Source organism: Mustela nivalis (genome assembly GCF_964662115.1).
Source record: "Mustela nivalis genome assembly, chromosome: 1".
NCBI classification, from domain to species: Eukaryota; Metazoa; Chordata; class Mammalia; order Carnivora; family Mustelidae; genus Mustela; species Mustela nivalis.
Window position 1 is genome coordinate 51,337,264 of NC_139020.1, and position 25,297 is coordinate 51,362,560.

The window sequence follows — 25,297 nt, forward strand, 5'->3', positions numbered from 1 at the left end:
GTTCTATTATGACATAATATTGTAAAAGTGTGTGGCAGAAAGACGTAATATAAAGTCTACTTCACCAATCATTAAATGGTATTACAAGTATTCGGAGGCTCCATTTTATTAATTTTTTAAAGTAAGTCCACATATATTTAATTTCTATTATTGTATTAAGAAATGATTAGAATATATTTCTGAAAATATCAATGATCAAGTTTCTCTTTAAAGACCAGCTTACCTTGTTTGGGGTCTCTAGGTTTAGCTGTCATATTGGAGGCTGCCAGTAGGTGGCAATGTAATTTATGAAGACATTAGAAGAAAGAAAGCTGAGTGAAGGAAAATGTCTCTTAAAAAAACAATGCAATTTATTATTGGTCACGGAAACAAGGCCAAACTGTAAGTTTTTCTTTGAATATCTTCTTCGGAAAATCTTCTTGTGTTATATTCTAGAATTCTTTTTCACTTGGATGGAACAGACTAAAATTTATGAGCAGATGTAGAGAACCTTCTGAAAAGTATATTAATCTTCTAGCTCAGATATTTCAAATAAATACCTGCAATTAAATAAATTTAATTGGCTTGATTTATTTCTCTAATTGAATTGATAAATCCAAATAGACTTTGCATAGAATCAGCCAAAGTCTAGCACTATAGACATAGACATTGCTAAACATAGACATTGCTCTCAATCTTTACATTGTGCTTTACCCTTTAAAGGTGAAAAGGCTACAACTTTGTACCTCTCTTGCTCTGACAATCTAGTTGTTAATTAGCAGTGCTCTACATGGTTTGGTATATATATATATATATTTTTTTTTTTTTTTTTTTTTTTTTTTGCTAAAATAAATAACCTCATTGACTTCTTGTAACCATGTAATCTGTAATTCAGAAGTTGTGGTAATGCTTTTAATAGTGTTCTCCCATTCCCACTCTAAAAATAGTTTGCTGTTCTTATTTAGTAAATTAGACCAAACTTTGAGTACTAAGTCATACTCTCTTAATTTCTACCACAATTTTGTTTCCTACCCAGGAGAACTATAGCCTTTCTAAGGCAAACTTATGTAGAAAAAGAACAGATAAGAAACAACATCTTAGACCAGCTCTTATTTTTTTTTAAGATATTATTTATTTATTTGACAGAGAGAGAGAGAGATCACAAGTAGGCAGAGAGATAGGCAGAGAGATGGGGGGGAACAATCTCCCTGCTGAGCAGAGAGCCCGATGTGGGGCTTGATCCCAGGACCCGGAGACCATGACCTGAGCTGAAGGCAGAGGCTTAACCCACTGAACCACCCAGGTATGCCATTAGACCAGCTCTTAGACCAGCTCTATCTTTTATTAGTTCTATCACCTGGGCCAAATCATTTAACCTTGTGGAGCCCCGCATTTCTAGTCTGGAAAATGAAAGGATTATTGTAAATAATCTCTAAACCTGCTTCCAGTTCTGCAACATTCTGGTTCTTTGTATAGGATTTCAAAGTGAGTCATCAACTTTATACTTCCTATATTTTCTAAATCAGTCTATGAATGAAATTGGCTTGAAAATAGCTTCAAAAGAATAAATTGGTAAAACAGTATTTGAGTGGATCACTTGGAAGACTTTTCTAAATTGTTATTAAAATATCTGTCTTTAAACTATAATCAATGTCAGATGGTTAGTTACATATATGAAATAATTTTTTTTGTACTGCCAATCTTCTTATTAAGAAAAGTAATCATAATTTTGCAATTTAAATACTTAAATATGGGCACTAGGGTTCACATGAATATCACATATTATTATCCTTTATATTTTCTTCCCTCTTGTAAGTTTTCTTTCTGGTCCTTGTATAGACTAGCTATTCCATCTAAACGATTAATGAGGTTTTTTTTTAATCTACTAAATCATACACCTCCTAGCTCGTTCTATGTGTAAAGAGAATTAGAAATTATCTTGCACTAACAACACTATCTTTAAAAAGCAGTTTACATAAATAAAAATAATGCATTCCATTTGTATTCTATGGTCTTTGGAAGGTACACATTAAATGTTTACAAATAATATATGTGATACTTGTCAAGTTACAGATATATAATATTATTAGTTATGCTTTGTCTTCTACTTATCTTGATTATGTTACTTTAACAAAAAATATATATTACATTATTGGGGAAAACACTGACCTATATGAGTTAAGGGGGCCTTGGTTTCCTTCTTAGATCTTACTATGTAATATCTATGTGTACTTGGTCTAGACATTTGAGATTTTATATATACATCATGAAGACCTAAATTATCCTTAAGCTTCTTGCTAGTTCTTATTTCTGTATATAATGAAATATAACTCTTCCACTTCTCTTACTTCATTCAGTTTATTTCATAAATTTTCCTGTTGTAGTGAAGAGAAAATCACAGAGATACTCACAAGGCTATCTCATGCACTCCCTTACATGGGTCCTTCAGGGACAATTTATGTGTTTGCTCTTCTTATATTGGATCCAAAGACAAGACCAAGCAAAATTGTGTATGATTCTTATTTTAGTTAAATTTAAATATAAATCATTAAGCCTTTAGAAAACTTTTAATTAGCAATTAAAATAATTGTATTGTATATCCAAGGAAAATAAAAATTGAAACTGGAGTGAATGGTTGAGTAGTTGAATCACTACCTATGAAGATATTGCCAGTTCCTGCTAGAGAAGAAAGCATGTTCTATAAAGTCCCCACAGAAACCAACATCTTTAGCATTCTAGTAAGCATGGAAATGGATCCAATGAAGATAATGTTTAAGAATGAATGAATACCTCTAGGGATGCCTGTGTGGCTCAGTTGGCTAAGTGGCCTACTCTTGGTAGGCCAAGATCTCTTAGTCATGAAACTGAGCCCTGCATTAGGCTCTGCACTCCACATGGAATCTGCTTCAGAATTTTTCTCCCTCTCCTTCCAGTTCGTGTTTTCTCTCTCTCAAGTAAATAAGTAAAATCTTTGTGTGTGTGTGTGTGTGTGTGTGTGTGTGTGTGTTATAATTTTTTATTTTTTATAAACATATATTTTTATCCCCAGGGGTACAGGTCTGTGAATCACCAGGTTTACACACTTCACAGCACTCACCAAAGCACATACCCTCCCCAATGTCCATAATCCCACCCCCTTCTCCCAAACCCACTCCCCCCAGCAACCCTCAGTTTGTTTTGTGAGATTAAGAGTCACTTATGGTTTGTCTCCCTCCCAATCCCATCTTGTTTCATTGATTCTTCTCCTACCCACATAAGCCCCCATGTTGCATCACCACTTCCTCATATCAGGGAGATCATATGATAGTTGTCTTTCTCTGCTTGACTTATTTCGCTAAGCATGATACGCTCTAGTTCCATCCATGTTGTCGCAAACGGCAAGATTTCATTTCTTTTGATGGCTGCATAGTATTCCATTGTGTATATATACCACATCTTCTTGACCCATTCATCTGTTGATGGACATCTAGGTTCTTTCCATAGTTTGGCTATTGTGGACATTGCTGCTATAAACATTCAGGTGCACGTGCCCCTTTGGATCACTACGTTTGTATCTTTAGGGTAAATACCCAATAGTGCAATTGCTGGATCATAGGGCAGTTCTATTTTCAACATTTTGAGGAACCTCCATGCTGTTTTCCAGAGTGGCTGCACCAGCTTGCATTCCCACCAACAGTGTAGGAGGGTTCCGCTTTCTCCGCATCCTCGCCAGCATCTGTCATTTCCTGACTTGTTGATTTTAGCCATTCTGACTGGTGTGAGGTGATATCTCATTGTGGTTTTGATTTGTATTTCCCTGATGCCGAGTGATATGGAGCACTTTTTCATGTGTCTATTGGCCATTTGGATGTCTTCTTTGCAGAAATGTCTGTTCATGTCCTCTGCCCATTTCTTTCTTTTTTTTTTTTTTAAGATTTTATTTATTTATTTGACAGACAGAGAAATCACAAGTAGGCGGAGAGTCAGGCAGAGAGAGAGAGAGAAGCAGGCTCTCACTGAGCAAAGAGCCCGATGCGGGGCTCGATCCCAGGACACTGAGATCATGACCTGAGCCGAAGGCAGCGGCTTAATCCACTGAGCCACCCAGGCGCCCCTTCTGCCCATTTCTTGATTGGATTATTTGTTCTTTGGGTGTTGAGTTTGCTAAGTTCTTTATAGATTCTGGACACTAGTCCTTTATCTGATATGTCGTTTGCAAATAATCTCTCCCATTCTGTCAGTTGTCTTTTGATTTTGTTAACTGTTTCCTTTGCTGTGCAAAAGCTTTTGATCTTGATGAAATCCCAATAGTTCATCTTTGCCCTTGCTTCCCTTGCCTTTGGCGATGTTCCTAGGAAGATGTTGCTGCGGCTGAGGTCGAAGAGGTTGCTGCCTGTGTTCTCCTCAAGGATTTTGATGGATTCCTTTCGCACATTGAGGTCCTTCATCCATTTTGAGTCTATTTTTGTGTGTGGTGTAAGGAAATGGTCCAATTTCATTTTTCTGCATGTGGCTGTCCAATTTTCCCAGCACCATTTATTGAAGAGGCTGTCTTTTTTCCATTGGACATTCTTTCCTGCTTTGTTGAAGATTAGTTGACCATAGAGTTGAGGGTCTATTTCTGGGCTCTCTATTCTGTTCCATTGATCTATGTGTCTGTTTTTGGGACAGTACCATGCTGTCTTGATGATGACAGATTTGTAATAGAGCTTGAAGTCCGGAATTGTGATGCCACCAACGTTGGCTTTCTTTTTCAATATCCCTTTGGCTATTCGAGGTCTTTTCTGGTTCCATATAAATTTTAGCATTATTTGTTCCATTTCTTTGAAAAAGATGGATGGTACTTTGATAGGAATTGCATTAAATGTGTAGATTGCTTTAGGTAGCATAGACATTTTCACAATATTTATTCTTCCAATCCAGGAGCATGGAACATTTTTCCATTTCTTTGTGTCTTCCTCAATTTCTTTCCTGAGTACTTTATAGTTTTCTGAGTATAGATTCTGTGTCTCTTTGGTTAGGTTTATTCCTAGGTATCTTATGGTTTTGGGTGCAATTGTAAATGGGATTGACTCCTTAATTTCTCTTTCTTCTGTCTTGCTGTTGGTGTAGAGAAATGCAACTGATTTCTGTGCATTGATTTTATATCCTGACACTTTACTGAATTCCTGTATAAGTTCTACCAGTTTTAGAGTGGAGTCTTTTGGGTTTTCCACATATAGTATCATATCATCTGCGAAGAGTGATAATTTGACTTCTTCTTTGCCGATTTGGATGCCTTTAATTTCCTTTTGTTGTCTGATTGCTGAGGCTAGGACCTCTAGTACTATGTTGAATAGCAGTGGTGATAATGGACATCCCTGCAATGTTCCTGACCTTAGCGGAAAAGCTTTCAGTTTTTCTCCATTGAGAATGATATTTGCGGTGGGTTTTTCATAGATGGCTTTGATGATATTGAGGTATGTGCCCTCTATCCCTACACTTTGAAGAGTTTTGATCAGGAAGGGATGCTGTACTTTGTCAAATGCTTTTTCAGCATCTATTGAGAGTATCATATGGTTCTTGTTCTTTCTTTTATGGATGTGTTGTATCACATTGACTGATTTGCGGATGTTGAACCAACCTTGTAGCCCTGGAATAAATCCCACTTGGTCGTGGTGAATAATCCTTTTAATGTACTGTTGAATCCTATTGGCTAGTATTTTGTTGAGTATTTTCGCATCTGTGTTCATCAAGGATGTTGGTCTATTGCTCTCTTTTTTGGTGGGATCCTTGTCTGGTTTTGGGATCAAGGTGATGCTGGCCTCATAAAATGAGTTTGGAAGTTTTCCTTCCATTTCTATTTTTTGGAACAGTTTCAGGAGAATAGGAATTAGTTCTTTAAATGTTTGGTAGAATTCCCCCGGGAAGCCATCTGGCCCTGGGCTTTTGTTTGTTTGGAGATTTTTAATGACGGTTTCAATCTCCTCCCTGGTTATGGGTCTGTTCAGGCTTTCTATTTCTTCCTGGTTCAGTTGTGATAGTTTATATGTTTCTAGGAATGCATCCATTTCTTCCAGATTGTCAAATTTTTGCCGTAGAGTTGCTCATAGTATGTTCTTATAATAGTTTGTATTTCTTTGGTGTTGGTTGTGATCTCTCCTCTTTCATTCATGATTTTATTTATTTGGGTCCTTTCTCTTTTCTTTTTGATAAGTCGGGCCAGGGGTTTATCAATTTTATTAATTCTTTCAAAGAACCAGCTCCTAGTTTTGTTGATTTGTTCTATTGTTTTTTTGGTTTCTATTTCATTGATTTCTGCTCTAATCTTTATGATTTCTCTTCTCCTGCTGGGCTTAGGGTTTCTTTCTTGTTCTTTCTCCAGCTCCTTTAGGTGTAGGGTTAGGTTGTGTACCTGAGACCTTTCTTGTTTCTTGAGAAAGGCTTGTACTGCTATATATTTTCCTCTCAGGACTGCCTTTGTTGTGTCCCACAGATTTTGAACCGTTGTATTTTCATTATCATTTGTTTCCATGATTTTTTTCAATTCTTCTTTAATTTCCCGGTTGACCCATTCATTCTTTAGAAGGATGCTGTTTAGTCTCCATGTTTTTGGGTTCTTTTCAAACTTCCTTTTGTGGTTGAGTTCTAGCTTTAGAGCATTGTGGTCTGAAAATATGCAGGGAATGATCCCAATCTTTTGATACCGGTTGAGTCCTGATTTAGGACCGAGGATGTGATCTATTCTGGAGAATGTTCCATGTGCACTAGAGAAGAAGGTGTATTCTGTTGCTTTGGGATGAAATGTTCTGAATATATCTGTGATGTCCATCTGGTCCAGTGTGTCGTTTAAGGCCTTTATTTCCTTGCTGATCTTTTGCTTGGATGATCTGTCCAATTCAGTAAGGGGAGTGTTAAAGTCCCCTGCTATTATTGTTTTATTGTTGATGTGTTTCTTTGATTTTGTTATTAATTGGTTTATCTAGTTGGCTGCTCCCACGTTGGGGACATAGATATTTAAAATTGTTAAATCTTCTTGTTGGACAGACCCTTTGAGTATGATATAGTGTCCTTCCTCATCTTATTATAGTCTTTGGCTTAAAATCTAATTGATCTGATATAAGGATTGCCACTCCTGCTTTCTTCTGATGTCCATTAGCATGGCAAATTCTTTTCCACCCCCTCACTTTAAATCTGGAGGTGTCTTCGGGCTTAAAATGAGTTTCTTGGAGGCAACATATAGATGGGTTTTGTTTTTTATCCATTCTGATACCCTGTGTCTTTTGACAGGGGCATTTAGCCCATTCACATTCAGGTAACTATTGAGAGATATGAATTTAGTGCCATTGTATTGCCTGTAAGGTGACTGTTACTGTATATGGTCTCTGTTCCTTTCTGATCTACCACTTGTAGGCTCTCTCTTTGCTTAGAGGACCCCTTTCAATATTTCCTGTAGAGCTGGTTTGGTGTTTGCAAATTCTTTCAGTTTTTGCTTGTCCTGGAAGCTTTTAATCTCTCCTTCTATTGTCAATGATAGCCTAGCTGGATATAGTATTCTTGGCTGCATGTTTTTCTCATTTAGTGCTCTGAAAATATCATGCCAGCTCTTTCTGGCCTGCCAGGTCTCTGTGGATAAGTCAGCTGCCAATCTAATATTTTTACCATTGTATGTTACAGACTTCTTTTCCCGGGCTGCTTTCAGGATTTTCTCTTTGTCACTGAGACTTGTAAATTTTACTATTAGGTGACGGGGTGTGGGCCTATTCTTATTGATTTTGAGGGGCGTTCTCTGAACCTCCTGAATTTTGATGCTCGTTCCCTTTGCCATATTGGGGAAATTCTCCCCAATAATTCTCTCCAGTATACCTTCTGCTCCCCTCTTTCTTTCTTCTTCTTCTGGAATCCCAATTATTCTAATGTTGTTTTGTCTTATGGTGTCACTTATCTCTCGAATTCTCCCCTCATGGTCCAGTAGCTGTTTGTCCCTCTTTTGCTCAGCTTCTTTATTCTCTGTCATTTGGTCTTCTATATCACTAATTTTTTCTTCTGCCTCATTTATCCTAGCATTGAGAGCCTCAATTTTTTATTGCACCTCATTAATAACTTTTTTTGATTTCAACTTGGTTAAATTTTAGTTCTTTTATTTCTCCAGAAAGGGCTTTTATATCTCTCGAGAGGGTTTCTCTAATATCTTCCATGCCTTTTTTGAGCCCGGCTAGAACCTTGATTATTGTCATTCTGAACTCTAGATCTGACATATTACCAATGTCTGTATTGATTAGGTCCCTAGCCTTCGGTACTGCCTCTTGTTCTTTTTTTTGTGTTGAATTTTTCCATCTTGTCATTTTGTCCAGATAAGAGTATATGAAGGGGCAAGTAAAATACTAAAAGGGTGGCAATAACCCCAGGAAAATATGCTTTAACCAAATTAGAAGAGATCCAAAATCGTGAGGGGGGAGAAAGGGGATAAAAAGAGGTTCAAAAAGGAAGAAAGAAAAAAAAAAAGAAAAGAGAAAAAAAAAGAAAAGAATTAAAAAAAAGAAAACACCTAAGAAAAATATAAAAAAGAAAAAATATATATATTAGATAAACTAGTAAAAAATCGTTAAAAAAGAAAAAGGTAACAGTTAAAAAAATAATTTTACCCGAAGGTGAGAAAAAAAAACAAAAATGAAAAAGAAAAAAGTTAAATTAACTGCAAGACTAAAAAAAATCACAGGGAAAATGCCATGAGTTCCGTGCTTTGCTTCCTCCTCCTCTGGAATTCTGCTGCTCTCCTTGGTATTGAAACCTCACTCCTTGTTAGGTGAACATGGTCTCGGCTGGTTTTCTTGTTGATCTTCTGGGGTAGGGGCCTGTTGTAGTGATTCTCAAGTGTCTTTGCCCCAGGTGGAATTACACTACCCTTACCTGGGGCCGGGGTGAGTAATCCGCTCGGGTTTGCTTTCAGGAGCTTTTGTTCCCTGAGCACTTTCCGTAGAGTTCTGGAGGACGGGAATACAAATGGCGGCCTCCTGGTCTCCGGCCCGGAGGAGCCGAGAGCCCAGGACCGCACTCCTCAGTGCGCCCTCAGAGAACAGCGCCCAGTTACTCCCGTCTGCCTGACCTCCGGCCACACTCCGAGCTCACTGAGCCTGCGACCGGTTCAAGGTTACCCCGAGCTGCGAGCTTACTGTCGGCTCTGTCTCTGTAGCCGGCTTTCCCGTTCCAATACCCGCAAGCTCTGCGACACTCAGACACCCCCGATCCTTCTGTGACCCTGCGGGACCTGAGGCCACACTGTCCCCGTGTGGGCTTTGCCCTGGATAGCCTCTGGAGTGATGTCCCTCAGCGGAACAGACTTTTAAAAGTCCTGATTTTGTGCGCGGTTGCTCCGCCGCTTGCTAGAAGCCGGCCCCTCCCCCCGGGGTCTATCTTCCCGTCGCTTTGGATTCACTTCTCTGCCGGTCCTACCTTTCAGAAAGTGGTTGTTTTTCTGTTTCCTGAATTGCTGTTCTTCTTCTGTTCGATCTGCCGATGGATTTTCAGGTGTTTGCAATCTTTAGATAAGCTATCTAGCTGATCTCCAGCTAGCTGAAGTAGTCTCAGCCTGCTACTTCTCCGCCATCTTGACTCCTCCCCCAATAAGTAAAATCTTAAAAAAGAAAAAAAAAAAGAAGAAGAAGAATGAATCTCTCTTTATGTTCCAAAGATTTTTTGTTAAATTTCATAGGATGTTAAGGGCTTTGTGATTAAACTCGATGTGTTTTTGCAATAAACCAGTTGCTTAAATTCAGAGAAGACATAAAGAAACACAAGAAAAAATGTACTCTATTGTTATCAGGTCTTTAGAAGCAAAGCTGAGAGTAGAGCACAACATTGCTTATTCTTATAGATAAGAGAAAAAAGATCACACCAAAAAAAAAAAAAAAAAAGGAAAAAAAAAAAAGAAAAAGCAAATAGTCTTATTAAAAAGTAGGCAGAGGACAGCAAAGGAAACAGTCAATAAAACCAAAAGACAACCGATAGAATGGGAAAAAATATTTGCAAATGACATATCAGATCAACGGCTAGTACCCAAAATCTATAAAGAAATTATCAAACTCAATATCTAAAGAACAAATAATCCAATCAAGAAATGGTCAGAAGATATGAACAGACTTTTGTGCAAAGAAGACATCCAGATGGCCAAAAGACACATGAAAACGTGCTCAACATCCCTTGGCATCAAGGAAATACAAGTCAAAACCACAGTCATGTCACACCAGTCAGAACAGCTAAAATGAACAAGTTGAGGAAATGACAGTGTTGGCAAGGATGTGGAGAAAGGGAAACCCTCCTACATTGTTGGTGGGAATGCAAACTTGTGTAGTCACTTTGGAAAACAGTATGGAGGTTCCTCAAAAAGTTGAAAAAAGAGCTCCCTATGACCCAGAAAACACATTACTAGGTATTTAGCCTAAATATACAAATGTAGTGATCTTAAGGGACACGTGCATCCAAATGTTTATAGCAGCAATATCCACAGTAACCAAACTATGGAAAGAGTCTAGATGTTCATCAACAGATGAATGGATAAAGAAGATGTGGTATATATATGCAATGGGATATTATGCAGCCATCAAAAAAAAAACCGAAATCTTGCCATTTACAATGACGTGGATGGAACTATAGGGTATTATGCTAAGTGAAATAAGTCAATCAGAAAGACAATTATCATGTGATCTCACTGATATGAGGAATTTGAGAGAGGAAACGGAGGATCATAAGGGAAGGGAGGGAAAAATGATACAAGATGAAACCAGAGAGGGAGACGAACCATAAGAGACTCCTAATCTCAGGAAACAAACTGAGGGTTGTTGGAGGGGAGTAGGGTGGGAGGGATGCAGTGGCTGGGTAATGGATACTGGGGAGGGTAGGTGCTATGGTGAATTGTGTAAGACTGATGAATAACAGACCTGTGCCCCTGAAACAAATAATACATTATATGTTAATTTAAAAATAGGCAGAAGAATTGAATAGACATTTTTCCGAAGAAGACCACATAGACAGTAGACACCTAAAAAGATGGTCAACATCTCTGATCATCAGGGAAACAAATCAAAACAACAATGATATACCACTCTACATTGGCCAAAATGACCAATATAAAAAAGACAAAAGATAACAAAGTGTTGGTGAGGATGTGGAGAAAAAAAGAACACTTGTGTGCTATTGGTAGGAATGTGAATTGGTGCAGCAACTGTGGAAAACTCTATGGAGTTTCCTCAAAAAATTAAAAATAGAAATATCCTAAGATCTAGTACTTCCACTACTGGATATTTATCCAAGGAAAATGAAAACACCAATTCAAAAAGATATATGCACCCTTATGTTTATTAAAGCATTATTTACAAGAGCCAATATATGGAAGACATTAAAAAAGAATGAAATCTTGCCATTTAAATCAAAAGGATTGGCCTTGAATGTTTTAATGCTAAGTGGAAAAAAAAAGTCAGATAAAGAAAGACAGATACCATTTGATTTCACTTCTATGTAGAATCAAAAAACAAAATCAGTGAATAAACAAAAAAACAAAAAGAGACTCAAATACAAAGAACACACTGGTGGTTGGCAGAGGGGAAAGATTTGGGGGAGGTTAGGCAAGATGGGTAAAGAAGGAGGTATAGGCTTCCAATAAAAACAAAACAAAAAACTACAATATGAAAAGAATCAGAAGAAAGCTCATATACTAAACATCTGAATATGTAGCATGATAGCTAACCACACACACACACATACACACACACACACACACAGACCACAAAATTATCCAGAAGTCATTTTGAGTTTGACACATTTAGTTTCTTCTTTAATTAAAGTAGAATAAACAAATGGGGAGAGATGTATATGTTGGGGATATGAAGGGGTGGGCTATGAAGATCTATGATAAGATAACAAAGAATTTTAGATTTGATTTTATGTGAAACTGGGATTTTATACTAAGGTTTATTTTTCAACATTATTTAAAAATGTGTAGCCCTTTTTTTTGTTTATTTTTCTTATTAGATATCTTTAGTTTGCAGAGCCAAAGCAAATCAGAATTTTGAGGTAATATAATTAATCAGTTTATTTGGCAGTCAATATTTTGGTCAAGAGAAGGTCCTGGATTCAGAGTATTTGGATTCTTAATTATTAATGACTTAGGAAAACAACTCGGTTTTTCTGAGCCCTCCCTGTTCTCCTCATCTGTTCTTTTCAAAGTTCCTACTTTAATCACATGTTTGACAAAAGGCACAGAGTGATGGTTATATGAAATGCATTACCTAGCAAAAAGAACTAGACACATGCAACATAGTATTATCCCAGTGCCATAAATTTTGGCATGCTCGATGTCGAATCTGAATTTTCTATGAAGACCAATCAGTCATTGGATATGCAGACATTTATATATAGTTAACAATTCATAAGATGTGGTGCTGATTAAACCTTTAATTGTTTTCCAATTTTAGGCTAATGATGACTCTTCTAGCCCTTAGGTCTTTTTGTTTTCTGTTTTTATTTTCACCAAAATCAGAACTGACTTAAAATTAACTACATGAAAATGGGTGAAATCTGTTTAGTTTATACATATATTTCATTAATGTTGGTAGTGTGTTAAATAAATGTCTCCTGTACCATTAACAATTACAGTGAAGTATGATTTTTTCAATTGGAAATACAGACGACACTGATACATAAGATTTTTTTTTAATATACTTTAAACAGGGGAATTACCATCTATTTTAATCCGGCATTTTTGAAACAAAAGTAGTGAATTGCCAGATTTTTTTACACTGCTTCTTATTATGTCCACAAACAAGAAATGTGCCCCCAATTAAATCTTTAGACATTTATAAGAAATATAATTTGAGTTTGTCTGGTTCTGACTTTAGAATGATACAGACAACCACTGATGGAAAAGATGATTTGGTTTATAAAGCTTGAAAAACATTGTTTAAAATACCAGATTTTAAAAGAGTAAGTAAGAAGACATGTTTAGAGTACACCAATACTTACATGCTTTTGCTCTCCAAGCATCTAGCTTGGCCCTGGAAATGGTACCTTTAAAGTTTACATTATCGTTTATCCAAATGTTAAGTGATGTGGAAAGTGTATTTTTACATTGAGTAGATAAATACTTAGTTTTTATAGAGGTCTTAATTTTGTAGTGCAATTCCCAGAGCTACAAATAAATAAATCCTAATAATTTTATGAATTAATTAATTTTAGCTTATTTACCTTTCATCTCATTTTTACATCAGGATAGTGACTTTAAAAAATTCTTACCACAATATTAATTACAGAAGCAGGCATCTTTATTCCAAAGATTTTTTCAATGCATAGATACTATGCTCACACATTTATATAGGGTATAAGGATACTCAAAATGGATAATGATTTTTTAATTTTGAAACAGATATAAATTAATATTATTTGTAGCTGGTCAAGTTTTTTTTTCCAAATAAATCTCAGGTAATTAGATTTTTCAACAGTATAAATGTTGAAAAATTATTTATAGCCACACTTCTACTATAAGAGATGAGAAAAATAAAATAAATGACAAACCATATTAACCAGTCTACTGACACTCTTATTCTAAATGTAGAGATTTTAAAAATTTACCTCCAATATTAATTTTTTTTTTTGGTGCAGCATGTTAGGAATGTAGATGAAGTGATACTGTGGAAAATTTTTTTATACTTAGTAGATTTAACTAATATACCTTGAAAAGAGAAGTAGTGTAATTAAGCAACTGTTAGCCTCCCTCATTAATCTTGCCTTAGATCTTCTTAGTGAGTCTTTATAAAGTGCTTTGGCTTTATAGGATATAATCTATAGGAAAAGATGGCCACCACTTACTAAAAAAGTTTGCTGTCACCACCAAACTCATCAGTGCCCCCAATACAGTATCTTTCATCCAAGCTAACTATTTGCCCTATTTGGATAAGGGAGAAGCATTTCCAGATTGTTTCTCCATAGAGAAGAAAATCTCTAACTGCCTCTATCTGCTTTAATGTTATCGTTGCCAGGGCTTCCACATAATTTCTCTTATCCTATAGTAATTATTGTCTATTCATGGTTCAATAAAGAGACACTTGCTATAATCCTGTGCAAGGAAAAGGAGGGCTATATCTGCTCAACCTCTGGTCTTGCAAGGCATTACTAAACCCCAGTGTGGTGGTGTTCCTGTTGTCATTATCATGGACTCATTCTTCTCTTCATATCTATGCGGAAGTAGATATTTTAGCTTTGCCTGAGGAAACCTCATATGAGCTTTTGTAACCATAAGGACCATAAAAGACTTGGAAGCTCAAATTAAAAGTTAAAAAGTGAAATGATTCATCAAGGAAAGTAAAAAATGAAATTCACATTTTAAAAAGCTGAAATAAAAATGTGATAAAACATAGAAAGAGACTCATGATTTACAACACTCAAAGAAGGGGGGGAAATGTCCTCTACATCCTAGAGATGGGATAACACAGTAGTTGAAGTAAAAATTTGGCTTACTGAGATTTACCCTTGGCCATTTTCTACCTTTGATAAGGCATATCTAATGCTATAGGAAAAAAATCTAAAACTTATTCTGTAATAATTCACAAAGACTGTCTCTATGAACCATATATTGTCTATTAAAACAGTATATTCTGAACCTGTCTGGTAAGATTGTAGTCATACTGTTTGTAGAAGACTTGCTTTTTTTCAATAGGTAATGGAAATATCAAGGTCACTAGCTAATTTTCTTAAAATTTTATAATGTGAGATCTAGTGCACTGTAATCAGAAAACTGAATTTATTAGTTTAGTGAAAGAAAACTCCATGTTCGCTTAGTTTAACTGACTATGATTAAGTTACCTACACTTCCCAAGACACATAAGCCTAAAGGTAACATGGAATCATGAAGTCATTACTTCTCTAGCTCTGCTTGTCTTTTCTTAGAAGCTCCAATCCCCTTCGAAATTCTCCTAAAATTTAAAGGAACTCTCTTAATGTCTCCCTTTCAGCTAAACAATAGTGCTAACCTATGGTATTAGACATTTTCAACTTTCTTAATGTGGACCCCATTGTGATAATATCCCCTCTTATCAAAACCAGTAAATTAAGTTCATGAAAACTGAACTTATGAAACTAACAAGTAAGTTTTTTGCCTATGATAAATCCATGAGATAGTGCTAAATGTATATGGTCAATGACTGCAAGGATTTTAAGGTTTACTAGAGAAAATGAATTGTAAGTAATTTTCTGTGAGAAGCATTGGGAAAAGGCAGGAACATTACACAAAGATAATTATTCTAATCGGGAAGTCAGGAGAGACCTCTCAAAAATGGGTGATTCAACTTAACACATGAAGAATAAGAAATGATCAGTTTCTACTCCAGAAATATGGCAGGATAAATATTTTGAATAAGTCTACTTTAAAGTACAAGAATATCACATGCTACCAAAATAATTACTTTTCAAAGCTTATTGGGCTTGTAAGAAAAAATAAAAAATAACACATAGCTGATACCAGAAAACTGATGTTTTCTTAAAGCCAGTTACTGATATCTATGCTGAGATCTGGAAACAACAGGCAAGCTTCAAATATATAACAAATAGAATTGTCAAGAAACATAATTATTGAAACTGGAAACTCTATGTCAGGTTCTGTTTAAACAAAATTTTGTTCTCCTACTAGAGAATTATATGCTGAATCTGAAAAGAAAAATATTACCCAAACATGGCAGAGAAAGATAAAAATATTAATAAATAACATGTGTCTGAATATGTGTGCAAGTATGTGTAACAGAATGAGAAAAATTATTATGTAAGTCTAATAGGAATCTTATAAAGAGATACTACAGAAAATGGAGGAGAGTAACATTAATGCTACTTAAAAATATGCCAAAATCAATGAAAGACATGAATACACCAATACTGAAGCAGGCAAACATCAAAAATGATACTGAGAAGGAAAAAAAAAATACTGTGAAAGGAGAGACGACCAAAACATGAATGGGTTAAATATTCAATATAAGATATAAAGGAAAGTACAAAGAAATACATTAAAAATGATAGAAGGAGAGAGAAAAGAGAAGAAAAGCTCTACTACTACCAAGACTTTTTATAAAGTTGGGAGAATCTTTTGACAGCAAATAATAATATGACATAGTTATTTATTCAAATTTATAATAGAATTCTTAAATAAATACATAAAGGGTAAATAACTCAACAGAAAACAAAAAGCATTTCATAGAAGAAAAATAAGAATGGCCATTTAGCCTAGGAAAAGCTGTTTAATTTCATTAAGATTCAGAGAAGTTTTAATTAAGACATAAAATAGTTTATACCCCACAGATTGGCAAAACTTAATTCTGCGAATACTAAGTGTTGGAGTGGATGTCAAAAGGGGGAATCTTTTGACATAGCTGGTAGGAAGTTAATTGGTAAAATCATTGGAAAACAATCTGGCATTATCTAGTAAAACAAAATATGCCCATATCTTAGAAGTCAGAAATGCTCCACCCACATATACTGTTTAAAGAGGGAATCTTGCATATATATCTGGAGACATACAAATTAATGTCAGAACAACATTATTTATAACAACTAAAACAACAGGGGAAAATAACAGAATATTCATCAAATCTGTGAGGCTAAATGACTTACAGATTTACCTATAGAATATTATACATCAGGGATGACTGGGTGGCTCAGTGGGTTAAAGCCTCTGTCTTTGGCTCAGGTCATTGTCCCGGGGTCCTGGGATCAAGCCCCATATCGGGCTCTCTGCTCAGCAGGGAGCCTGCTTCCCTTCTTCTCTCTGCCTGCCTCTTCCTACTTGTGATCTCTGTCTGTCAAGTAAATAAATAAATCTTAAAAAAAAAGAATATTATAAATCAGTGAAAATATGTGAATTAGAGGAAAAAGCCACAACCGGATAGATCTTAGTAAATAAAGCTAGTTACAGTATAATAATATTTATAAAATTAGGCATAAATAAAATTAAGCCACACATTAGAAATACCTGAACATGTAAAAACTAATTTAAAAAGGAAGAAATTAATAAACACAAAAATCAGAAAGTTGTTTTCTCTAACAAAGAAGGTAATGGGATATGCGGGGGGAATATGGTCACCATAGAGGTGATGTTTTGTTCTATGTTGCGTGATAGACTCAGGAATGCATTTTTATTCCATTTTATTTTTATTTTATTTTATTATTCTTCCTCACATATTTTCTTTTACTGTAACAACTTTTATGATATAAAAAATTGTTTGGAACTATGCATGTGAAGGGAGAAAGGAATTTCACAAAGAGCATTAATGACTATAAATTCAGGACCAATATGAGGAAATAGTTGATGGTGCCAATGATGCTATTGATCATCAGAGGAACATCTACTTTCTGAACTCTATGCAAGACTTTCTAATATCAAGGGCAAATATATCTGAATTAAAAGCCCTGACCCCTTCCACTGCCATTGCCAATATTATTGCCTCTTCCATTGTCATTGTCTAGAGTTGCCAAATAAAATTCAGGTTATCTGGTTAAATTTTAATTTCAGATGAACGATTTTTTTTTTTGGTAGTGTAAATATGCCTTAAATATTTTGTGGAAATTACTTATACTGAAGAAAACAAAAACAAAAACTTCTCCTTACCTGAAATTCAACTTTAACAGAGCATCCTTTATTTTTACTTGCCAAATCTGACAACTTTTGACGTATCCCCTCCTTTCATAGCTGAACGTACCATCTCCTGTCACTGAAGAACCCACGTACTTGAATGCTGCTGAGGCTTTATCTCTGAATGTCTAAGCTCTTATATTCTTCACTACATTTTGTTACAGTCTTTTTTTTTTCTTTTAATGAATCAGGCATTAATTCATCAGCATGATGCCAAAGAGCAATGAGAATGACTGAGAGCATATTGTATATCACTTTATCCTCCTTATGATTCTCTGTGAACCAAAAGCATGTGCCAGACTCTCCTGTTGGGATGAATTCTTTCCCAGGAAGCTCCCAGCACTCCCATGTAAATAGAACCACTGAAACACTTTTGATAGCATTTTTCAGACATACCCACACATGGCTAAATCCTTGAATAAATAAAGCATGAGTTCAAAGTAGGGCCCAAGTTAAATTGAATGTTCAGTTGATAAACAGCTGCAATTAGTAATAGGAATTTTGCTGAGTAGCCTCATCTTTAAAACTTTCAAGAAGAGTTTTTCTTTGTCAGGATTTAAGTGGTCTTTCCAACCTTTTGGTCATTTTCTTTAGTGTGTGCTTTATACATATAGTGAATTAGACCAAAACAAACAAACAAACAAACAAAAAAAACTTAACATTTTATAATTTAAAGCTAAGCATACATTCTTATTCTAGTTTGATTTTCTCTACATATACATAACATTTGCTCTCCTGTAGGCCATTTACAATTTTTTCAAAAGTGTTCTAAAATCAAGATTTAAAAACAAAGACAACAACATATTAACTAATAGAGGAAAATCAATATCCCAGAAAATATTAAATCAAAAGACAAAATTTTCTTCTTCTATAGAATTCTGCTTTCAGCTTTACTATGTCAATTTTGTAATTACATACTATTCAAACTTCAATATATCATTTCTTAGGTCTTTTACCTAGTTATATTTATGTCCTTCTGCTAATAATCAGCATTGATAGGTAAAAATTAATCAAGCAAAATAGAATGGCTAATAAGTCTAGACAATAAATGAGACACTTCAATGGACCTGAGATATACCAATTTTTTGTAAAGTTTAAAATTTACTTGTAAAATCTGCTCATATTGTTAAGTTTCATGGTTGACAATTGGACTATTGAATAATCTCAAAAGATCTTATGACCACTATATCTTTCTGGGAAATACATTCCTATGATTTTAGAGAAAGATATTTATTATGGGATGACAATTTTCTATTGGGCTTGTGGATTTGGGCTCAGGAAGGAGTGAAAGAAAAAATTTCAAAAATACTAACACTTCATTTGTCATAGAACTTATATGACAACTAAGCAAGGGGACTAAACCACATTTTTTGCTTTTGGTAATTAGGAAAACATACACAGAGTTTGATCATATAGACTACTATGAAATACAGAATTCACCTAAATCAAAACCTGAGTTGAAATTATCAAAATCTGTATCCCTGGTCTATTTCATCCACCCTAGCAAGAAAGCTTATAAAATGTAGGTTGAAAGAATTATTAGACTGGCTGATAAGGGACATGCATTAAACATATTGGCATTTGACAAGATGTTTTTATGAGATTAAAGCTCAAGTAGAGTTCAGTGATATTTCAATTAGGTGGATTAGAAACCGAATGGTGGTGGTCAAAAAATGCTGGGTAGGAGATGAATATCAGTCTGTAATTGCATTTCACAGAATTCTGACCTTGACTATATTCTGTTCGCTATCAAATAGCATGATTGGAGAATAGCATCAATCAAGAGAAGAATGATAGGCAATATGATAAAAATCAGTTTTCAAAAGCATCTTGATAAGTAACAATGGTGGGCCAAATCTTGCAAGTTATATGCAATATGTATTCATACCTAAAGCCTGAAGTGCAATAGAATAGTACATTATAGATAAAATGTAAAAAAATTCAATATGTGTCCATTTTTATGATATTAATGTAATCATGTATTGCATTACATTGTAATACTATAATCTCTTAATACTATAATTTCTTGATTGAAGGAGGAGATGGACCTTCTATTAGTTGCTCAAACTCCTCCCAGACTGATGTGTTCAATTTTGGGAAGAATATATAAGAATATATATCTACGCAACCAGAAATGTGCTATGAAGTATATGACAAGGATGGTGATATTATATTTTAAAAACTCTATCTGAGAAAAAGTTCATTATAGGGACTGGGAATCTCTATTCAGGATTAAGAACTTTCAAATTGAAGAACAGAGATAAAATGTCTGTTTTTCAAATGTTTGAAGTACTACAATACAAAGAACTAGATTTTTTTTTTTCCTTAACATGAGATGTTAGTGAGTAGAATTAGGGACAAATGGAAGCCTACATTGATACAGATTTTCATTTAATGTAAGGAAAAGATTAAAATCTGACCAACCAATCTGTATTTGGTTATCCATGTCTAAATAATTATTTGTTTGGGATATTATGGAGATGTGATACTGAATGACAAAATGGGCTAAATGACATGTAAAAGCACGGAGTCCTGACAATGTGATATTTGTTATTTAACTAGATTTTATTTTTTTATAAGTTTTGCTTTTTTTTTTTAAGATTTTATTTATTTATTTGACAGACAGAGATCACAAGTAGGCAGAGAGGCAGGCAGAGAGAGAGAGGGAAAGGGAAGCAGGCTCCCTGCTGAGTGGAGAGCCCAATGTGGGGCTTGATCCCAGGACCCTGGGATCATGACCTGGGCTGAAGGCAGAGGCTTTAACCCACTGAGCCACCCAGGTGCCCCCCTTAACTGATTTTAAATTCATCTTTACCGTGATCTTCTCTCTCTGCAATATATTTTGAGTATTCTACTTCAATATTCACTCTAGTATAATAGATATACCAAGAAATCCCCAAATCTATGTGTGGATGGGAGATCATTAGTTGTATGATTCTGCCCTAATAAATAAATATGTTGATAAAGGGAAACAGTTTTTTTGTCACATAAATGGTACTTTCCTTGAGGACCATGCTATATGTACATAGCACAGATAATGACAGAATATTCTAGGAAGCAATAGAGCAAGACTGAGGACAGAACACTTTCAATGGATCTTATTATGAAAGCAAAATAAAGAGACCCACAATGAACCAGAAAAGGTAGTAAGAGTGAAAAACTCACAGAAAACTTCATCAACAACAAAAGAAATCCGCTAAAGAAAACACTATCAAATAGGAAGGGAGGATTGACATTAGAAAAGGAAGAAACCATCAAAAGTGGGTAAATATGGTACAAAAGGTAAATGCAGCTCTCATCGGGTGACTGGAGCATTTCCAAAACAACTAGAAATGAGAGAGCGATGAGAGGCAGTATGTACAGTGAAGTTTACATAAAAATTCAGCCACTCACTGTAGAAAGGAAAGAATTTTCGCAGGGGAAAGTAGCCCAGACAAAGGGAAGCCTCAACGGAAACAGACAACATAAGCTCCAAAGATGTGATACAGATAATGTGTCCCATAAACAAAGGGAAACTGCACAAAACATGAAAAGGAAAGGCCAGTCCACAGGCAAAAAAGAGGAACAGGATTTTGTACAAAACCGCACTGTGTGAACAGTGATAATAAAGAAAAGAGGAGGAAGATCAAGTTGGAAAGGAATTGAAAGAACTGATGAGATTGAAAGTATTTATAAAGAATACAAAGAAAAATATCCGAGTAACTCTCTTCGGCTTTCTCCCCCCATCGCCACCACACACACACACACACACACACACTTGAACGGTTACCATCCCATTTAAACTGCATTCTACATTCTGAATTATCACTGGTTACCTAATTTAGATAGACAAAACCATATTCTCATCATCACCAGGTCAAGTGTTACTATGGAGTCTTATACTTGAGCAAAGATTTCAACTACCCACAAAAAAGTTTGATGCTATAAATGATTGTAATCTATGCATTAGTTATTAGAACAAATATAAAATTACTACTCTTTCTATTAATATGAGCTTCTACAAAAATGCTGAAACACGAGTGGTCAGAAAATTTGTGATGGAGTTTTCCTGTATGAGTTTTTACAATATAGAATAATGAAAATTTCTGCTTAGAACTCTATCATAGTGTTCTACGTAGAGTACACAGTCTAAAAACTGAACACTTACCCTTTAATAAGCTCTCTAATAGATAGCGCACATATAACCATTAGTAAACAAAATTACAACATACCTTAGTCATAAGTTTAGTGATACTGGTGAGAATGTGAGGTAATAGGTGTTCATTCACACTGTTGGCAGGAAAATAATTGGCATAAGTATTCTAGAAGACAATTAAGCAATATTTAGGAATGTTTAAACTGTACAACTCAAGAACCCCCCCTTTCAGCGAATTACACATAAAATATTAAGTTTACAGGGACAATGTAAGAGATATTCATTATAGGGCGGTTAAGTTAGCAACATAATAGAAACAATCTAAATGTTAACCAAAGGAAGATGAGTTAAATAAATTACGGTAGATTTGTAAATGAAATAGCATACAACCATTCAAAATGATGTAAATGAAGCAAAGTACTTGCAATAGAGTGATGTCTATGATAACACATTGGGAGAAAAATGCATGCTTTGCAAAAGTTTTATACAATAATCTTAATTTTTGTGATTAAAGAGATTATATTTTATGTAAATGCAAAGGAAAAATTTGAAAGACAATGCACTCAGGCTAACAGCATACTTTTAACTACTTTGTGAACTCTTTAAAATGGTACCAGGGGCGCCTGGGTGGCTCAGTTGGTTGAAGCCCCTGCCTTAAGCTCAGGTCATGATCCCAGGGTCCTGGGATCGAGGCCTGAGTCAGGCACTCTGCTCAGCGGGGAGCTTGCTTCCCCCCTCTCCCCCGCCTGCCTCTCTGCCTACTTGTGATTTCTGTCTGTCAAATAAACAAAGAAAATCTTTAAAAAAAAAAATGGTTGTCATACTTTTGTAATCATAAAAAATTGTGTCATATATATTTTATAAAACAGAAAAACACCATCATGGTTTGGCTAGTTTTGACAAAAGGAAGTAAATAATTTGAGGAGGGATATGGGATATATTAGATCAATTCTAAAATGGAAATTTAGAACTAACATGTGTTTTTAACTTTATGATAAAGGGTAGGAGTTGGAGTTAAAGTAGGACACATTCTGAAAGCAATAATGAGACCCTATCCTCAGTGCTTACATAAAACCATGTTTTATAGAATGGAGCAATGATGAACTGGGTACACATGGACGCTATTTTAACTGTGTGTCAATAAATGCTTAGAAATAAAGCCAGGAAAACTCTGTCAAAATCTATTAGTGGTTTTACTAACACAAATGTTGAAAACTTATTCCAGATGTTGGGACAGGTTGAATATATTATCAGGGTCGCTTGCCTAAATTGTTGAGATATTTACCTTTTGGATTTTAATGTCCATCATCCTACATTAGCTCATGTTCTAACTGCTACACTTATTATTAATGTCTTTAAATTATAATTCATTTTTAAAATCAAATAATTCCAATTATAATATTTGGTTATAGACCTGTGTGTGTGTGTGTGTGTATATATATATATATATATATATATATATATATATATATATATCTATCTAGCAAGATGCAACTTTCAGTGAACTTGTAATTTGTAAATGATCTCTGAAATTGGGACTGTTTATTTTCTTTTACTCAAACTTTAGAATAGAAGATCCTCACTTAGTTGAGGTTGCAAGCAAAGTGAAGGAAATGTCCTAGAGCCCCTATGAAAGATTTATTTTGATTTGACTAAAAAGAGCCCTGTTAAATTATGAAATGATTTTTCCTTTATTGAAAGTCTCTTATAAGTCTTTATTTCAATTTCAAAAATGAGAACTATTTTATAATTATATAAAAAGAGGGTGCAGATTATTTTGAAGTGAATGCATAGTAGCATACAGTGGAAGAATTTATATTTTTCTAACAAAAATAAAATTCTTATACATATAAGTGGAAGAAAAATCATGATATTTCATTTAACTGGATATAAATGAATATTGAATGTCTAGCAACAAAAATAATTGATCCCAGACTATATGGTCCTTGGAAATTGGGATTGATAAGAAAGTGAAAATATTAGAGATTACATAACGCATTAGCAGATGATTGAAAACGTCAGTAGGACCAGAAACGTAATTTGTTAAGACATATAAGGTGACAGATCAGAGGAAGAAGAAATAATAAGAGCATGAGAAATCCTAATACTTATTTTTTTTTAATTTTTAAAAATTTGTTTGACAGAGAGAGAGAACACAAGCTGGGAGATTGGCAGAGGGAGAGGGAGAAGCAGGCTCCCTGCTGAGCAGGGAACCCGTTATGTGACTCCATCTCAGGACTCCGAGATCAGGACCCAAGCCAAAGACAAATGTTGAACTGACTGAGCCACCCAGGCACCCAGGAAGTCCTAACACTTACTGAACAGAATTAAAGGAGACTTTGTAGACTACATTCATAAGAGCTAAGGACCTAAGACAAAATCCAGTATGAGTTATTTTTTTTTCCCCACTTTGGCCTCTTTAAACAGGATAGAGCCATATAAAAAGTATCCTTTCATATGTGTGATCATTATTTTTGACATTTTCTTTACTTGACATGGAGGATTTATGTGGTTTTGGTCTTCTTCTTATCTTGCAGAGGAAAAAGAACACAAATAATACTCTAAATACCAAGGTATCAGATTATACACAGCTCCATCTAAGTTTTCAGTGTTCAGTTGGGGGCCCTGGGCACACCGAGAAGCTGAACGATCACAGACAAAATGTAAGTCCAAGCCTCAAGGTCTGAACTGGGAACTAGTTAAAACTGTGTTTGTGTCGGTGTGAGTTTTTGTAATTTGAGTTTTCACAATATGAAACAGTGCTGTCCCAGGGAAATAATTATATGTTGAAATAAACACGTTTTTCTTTTCTCATGACTTCATTATACTCATTTAAAATATTTTCTTTTACCTGAGTTTGGACTGTTCACAGGATTGCTCCATATTACTGGCTCTAAACAAATTCTCATACAATTCTGTCATTCCTACATCATCCTAAAACCCCAAATACCCATGACTGCCAAAAAGAGAGGCGTTGGTATTGCTCAAATGCCATTTGAGCTCCATCACTACTCTGAGGGGAAGTGTTGTCATCTCTTCTTGTCTAGGAAAAGGATTGGAGAGATCCAGTTCTTGCCTGGAGGAATACACACCTGGCAAGTGGCAGAACCAGGGTGAATGATAGCAGAAATGGTGGGAGTTTGTGAGTATACTCATTAGCAATTAGCCAAATCAAAAACAGTACCCAGCATACCACTACACCCAACGTGAATAAAGAGCCTATCCTCCAGATTTCTTAATTCAAAATAAATCAGAAGCACGCAGAATCACTGGAGATCATCAGCTCCAGCCACTTTGATTTTTTCTTCTTTTACTCATAAGGAAGCTCTAGCCTAGAAATCTTCAGTCACTCTTTAAGAAGTGACTACTTTTGTCAGAAAGTGGTAAAGCTAAAAACTTCAAACTTTCCAGGGTTTTAGGGTCCTGTCCATTTCATGATGCCCGTTTGCCTTTCTAAACCAGAGTGATGTAATTCTTATTCATCCAGTAGGTGGAGGTAGGTCACTTGATCTCCACAAGTCACAGAGAAAATGCTGAGAGAATACTGATCAAGTGTAACA

At 35.2% G+C, this 25,297-nt stretch overlaps 1 long non-coding RNA gene across 2 annotated transcripts in view; it reads left to right on the top strand.

Annotated features, from left to right (window-relative positions):
* Positions 1–24,865, top strand: part of LOC309847029 — a 77,304-nt gene extending 52,439 nt beyond the window's left edge. For both annotated transcript variants that reach the window (XR_014302267.1, XR_014302268.1), the window contains 3 exons: positions 242–381; positions 24,275–24,400; positions 24,785–24,865. This is a non-coding gene — a long non-coding RNA (uncharacterized lncRNA). The remainder of the gene's footprint in view (positions 1–241; positions 382–24,274; positions 24,401–24,784) is intronic.
* Positions 24,866–25,297: the final 432 nt, after the last annotated feature.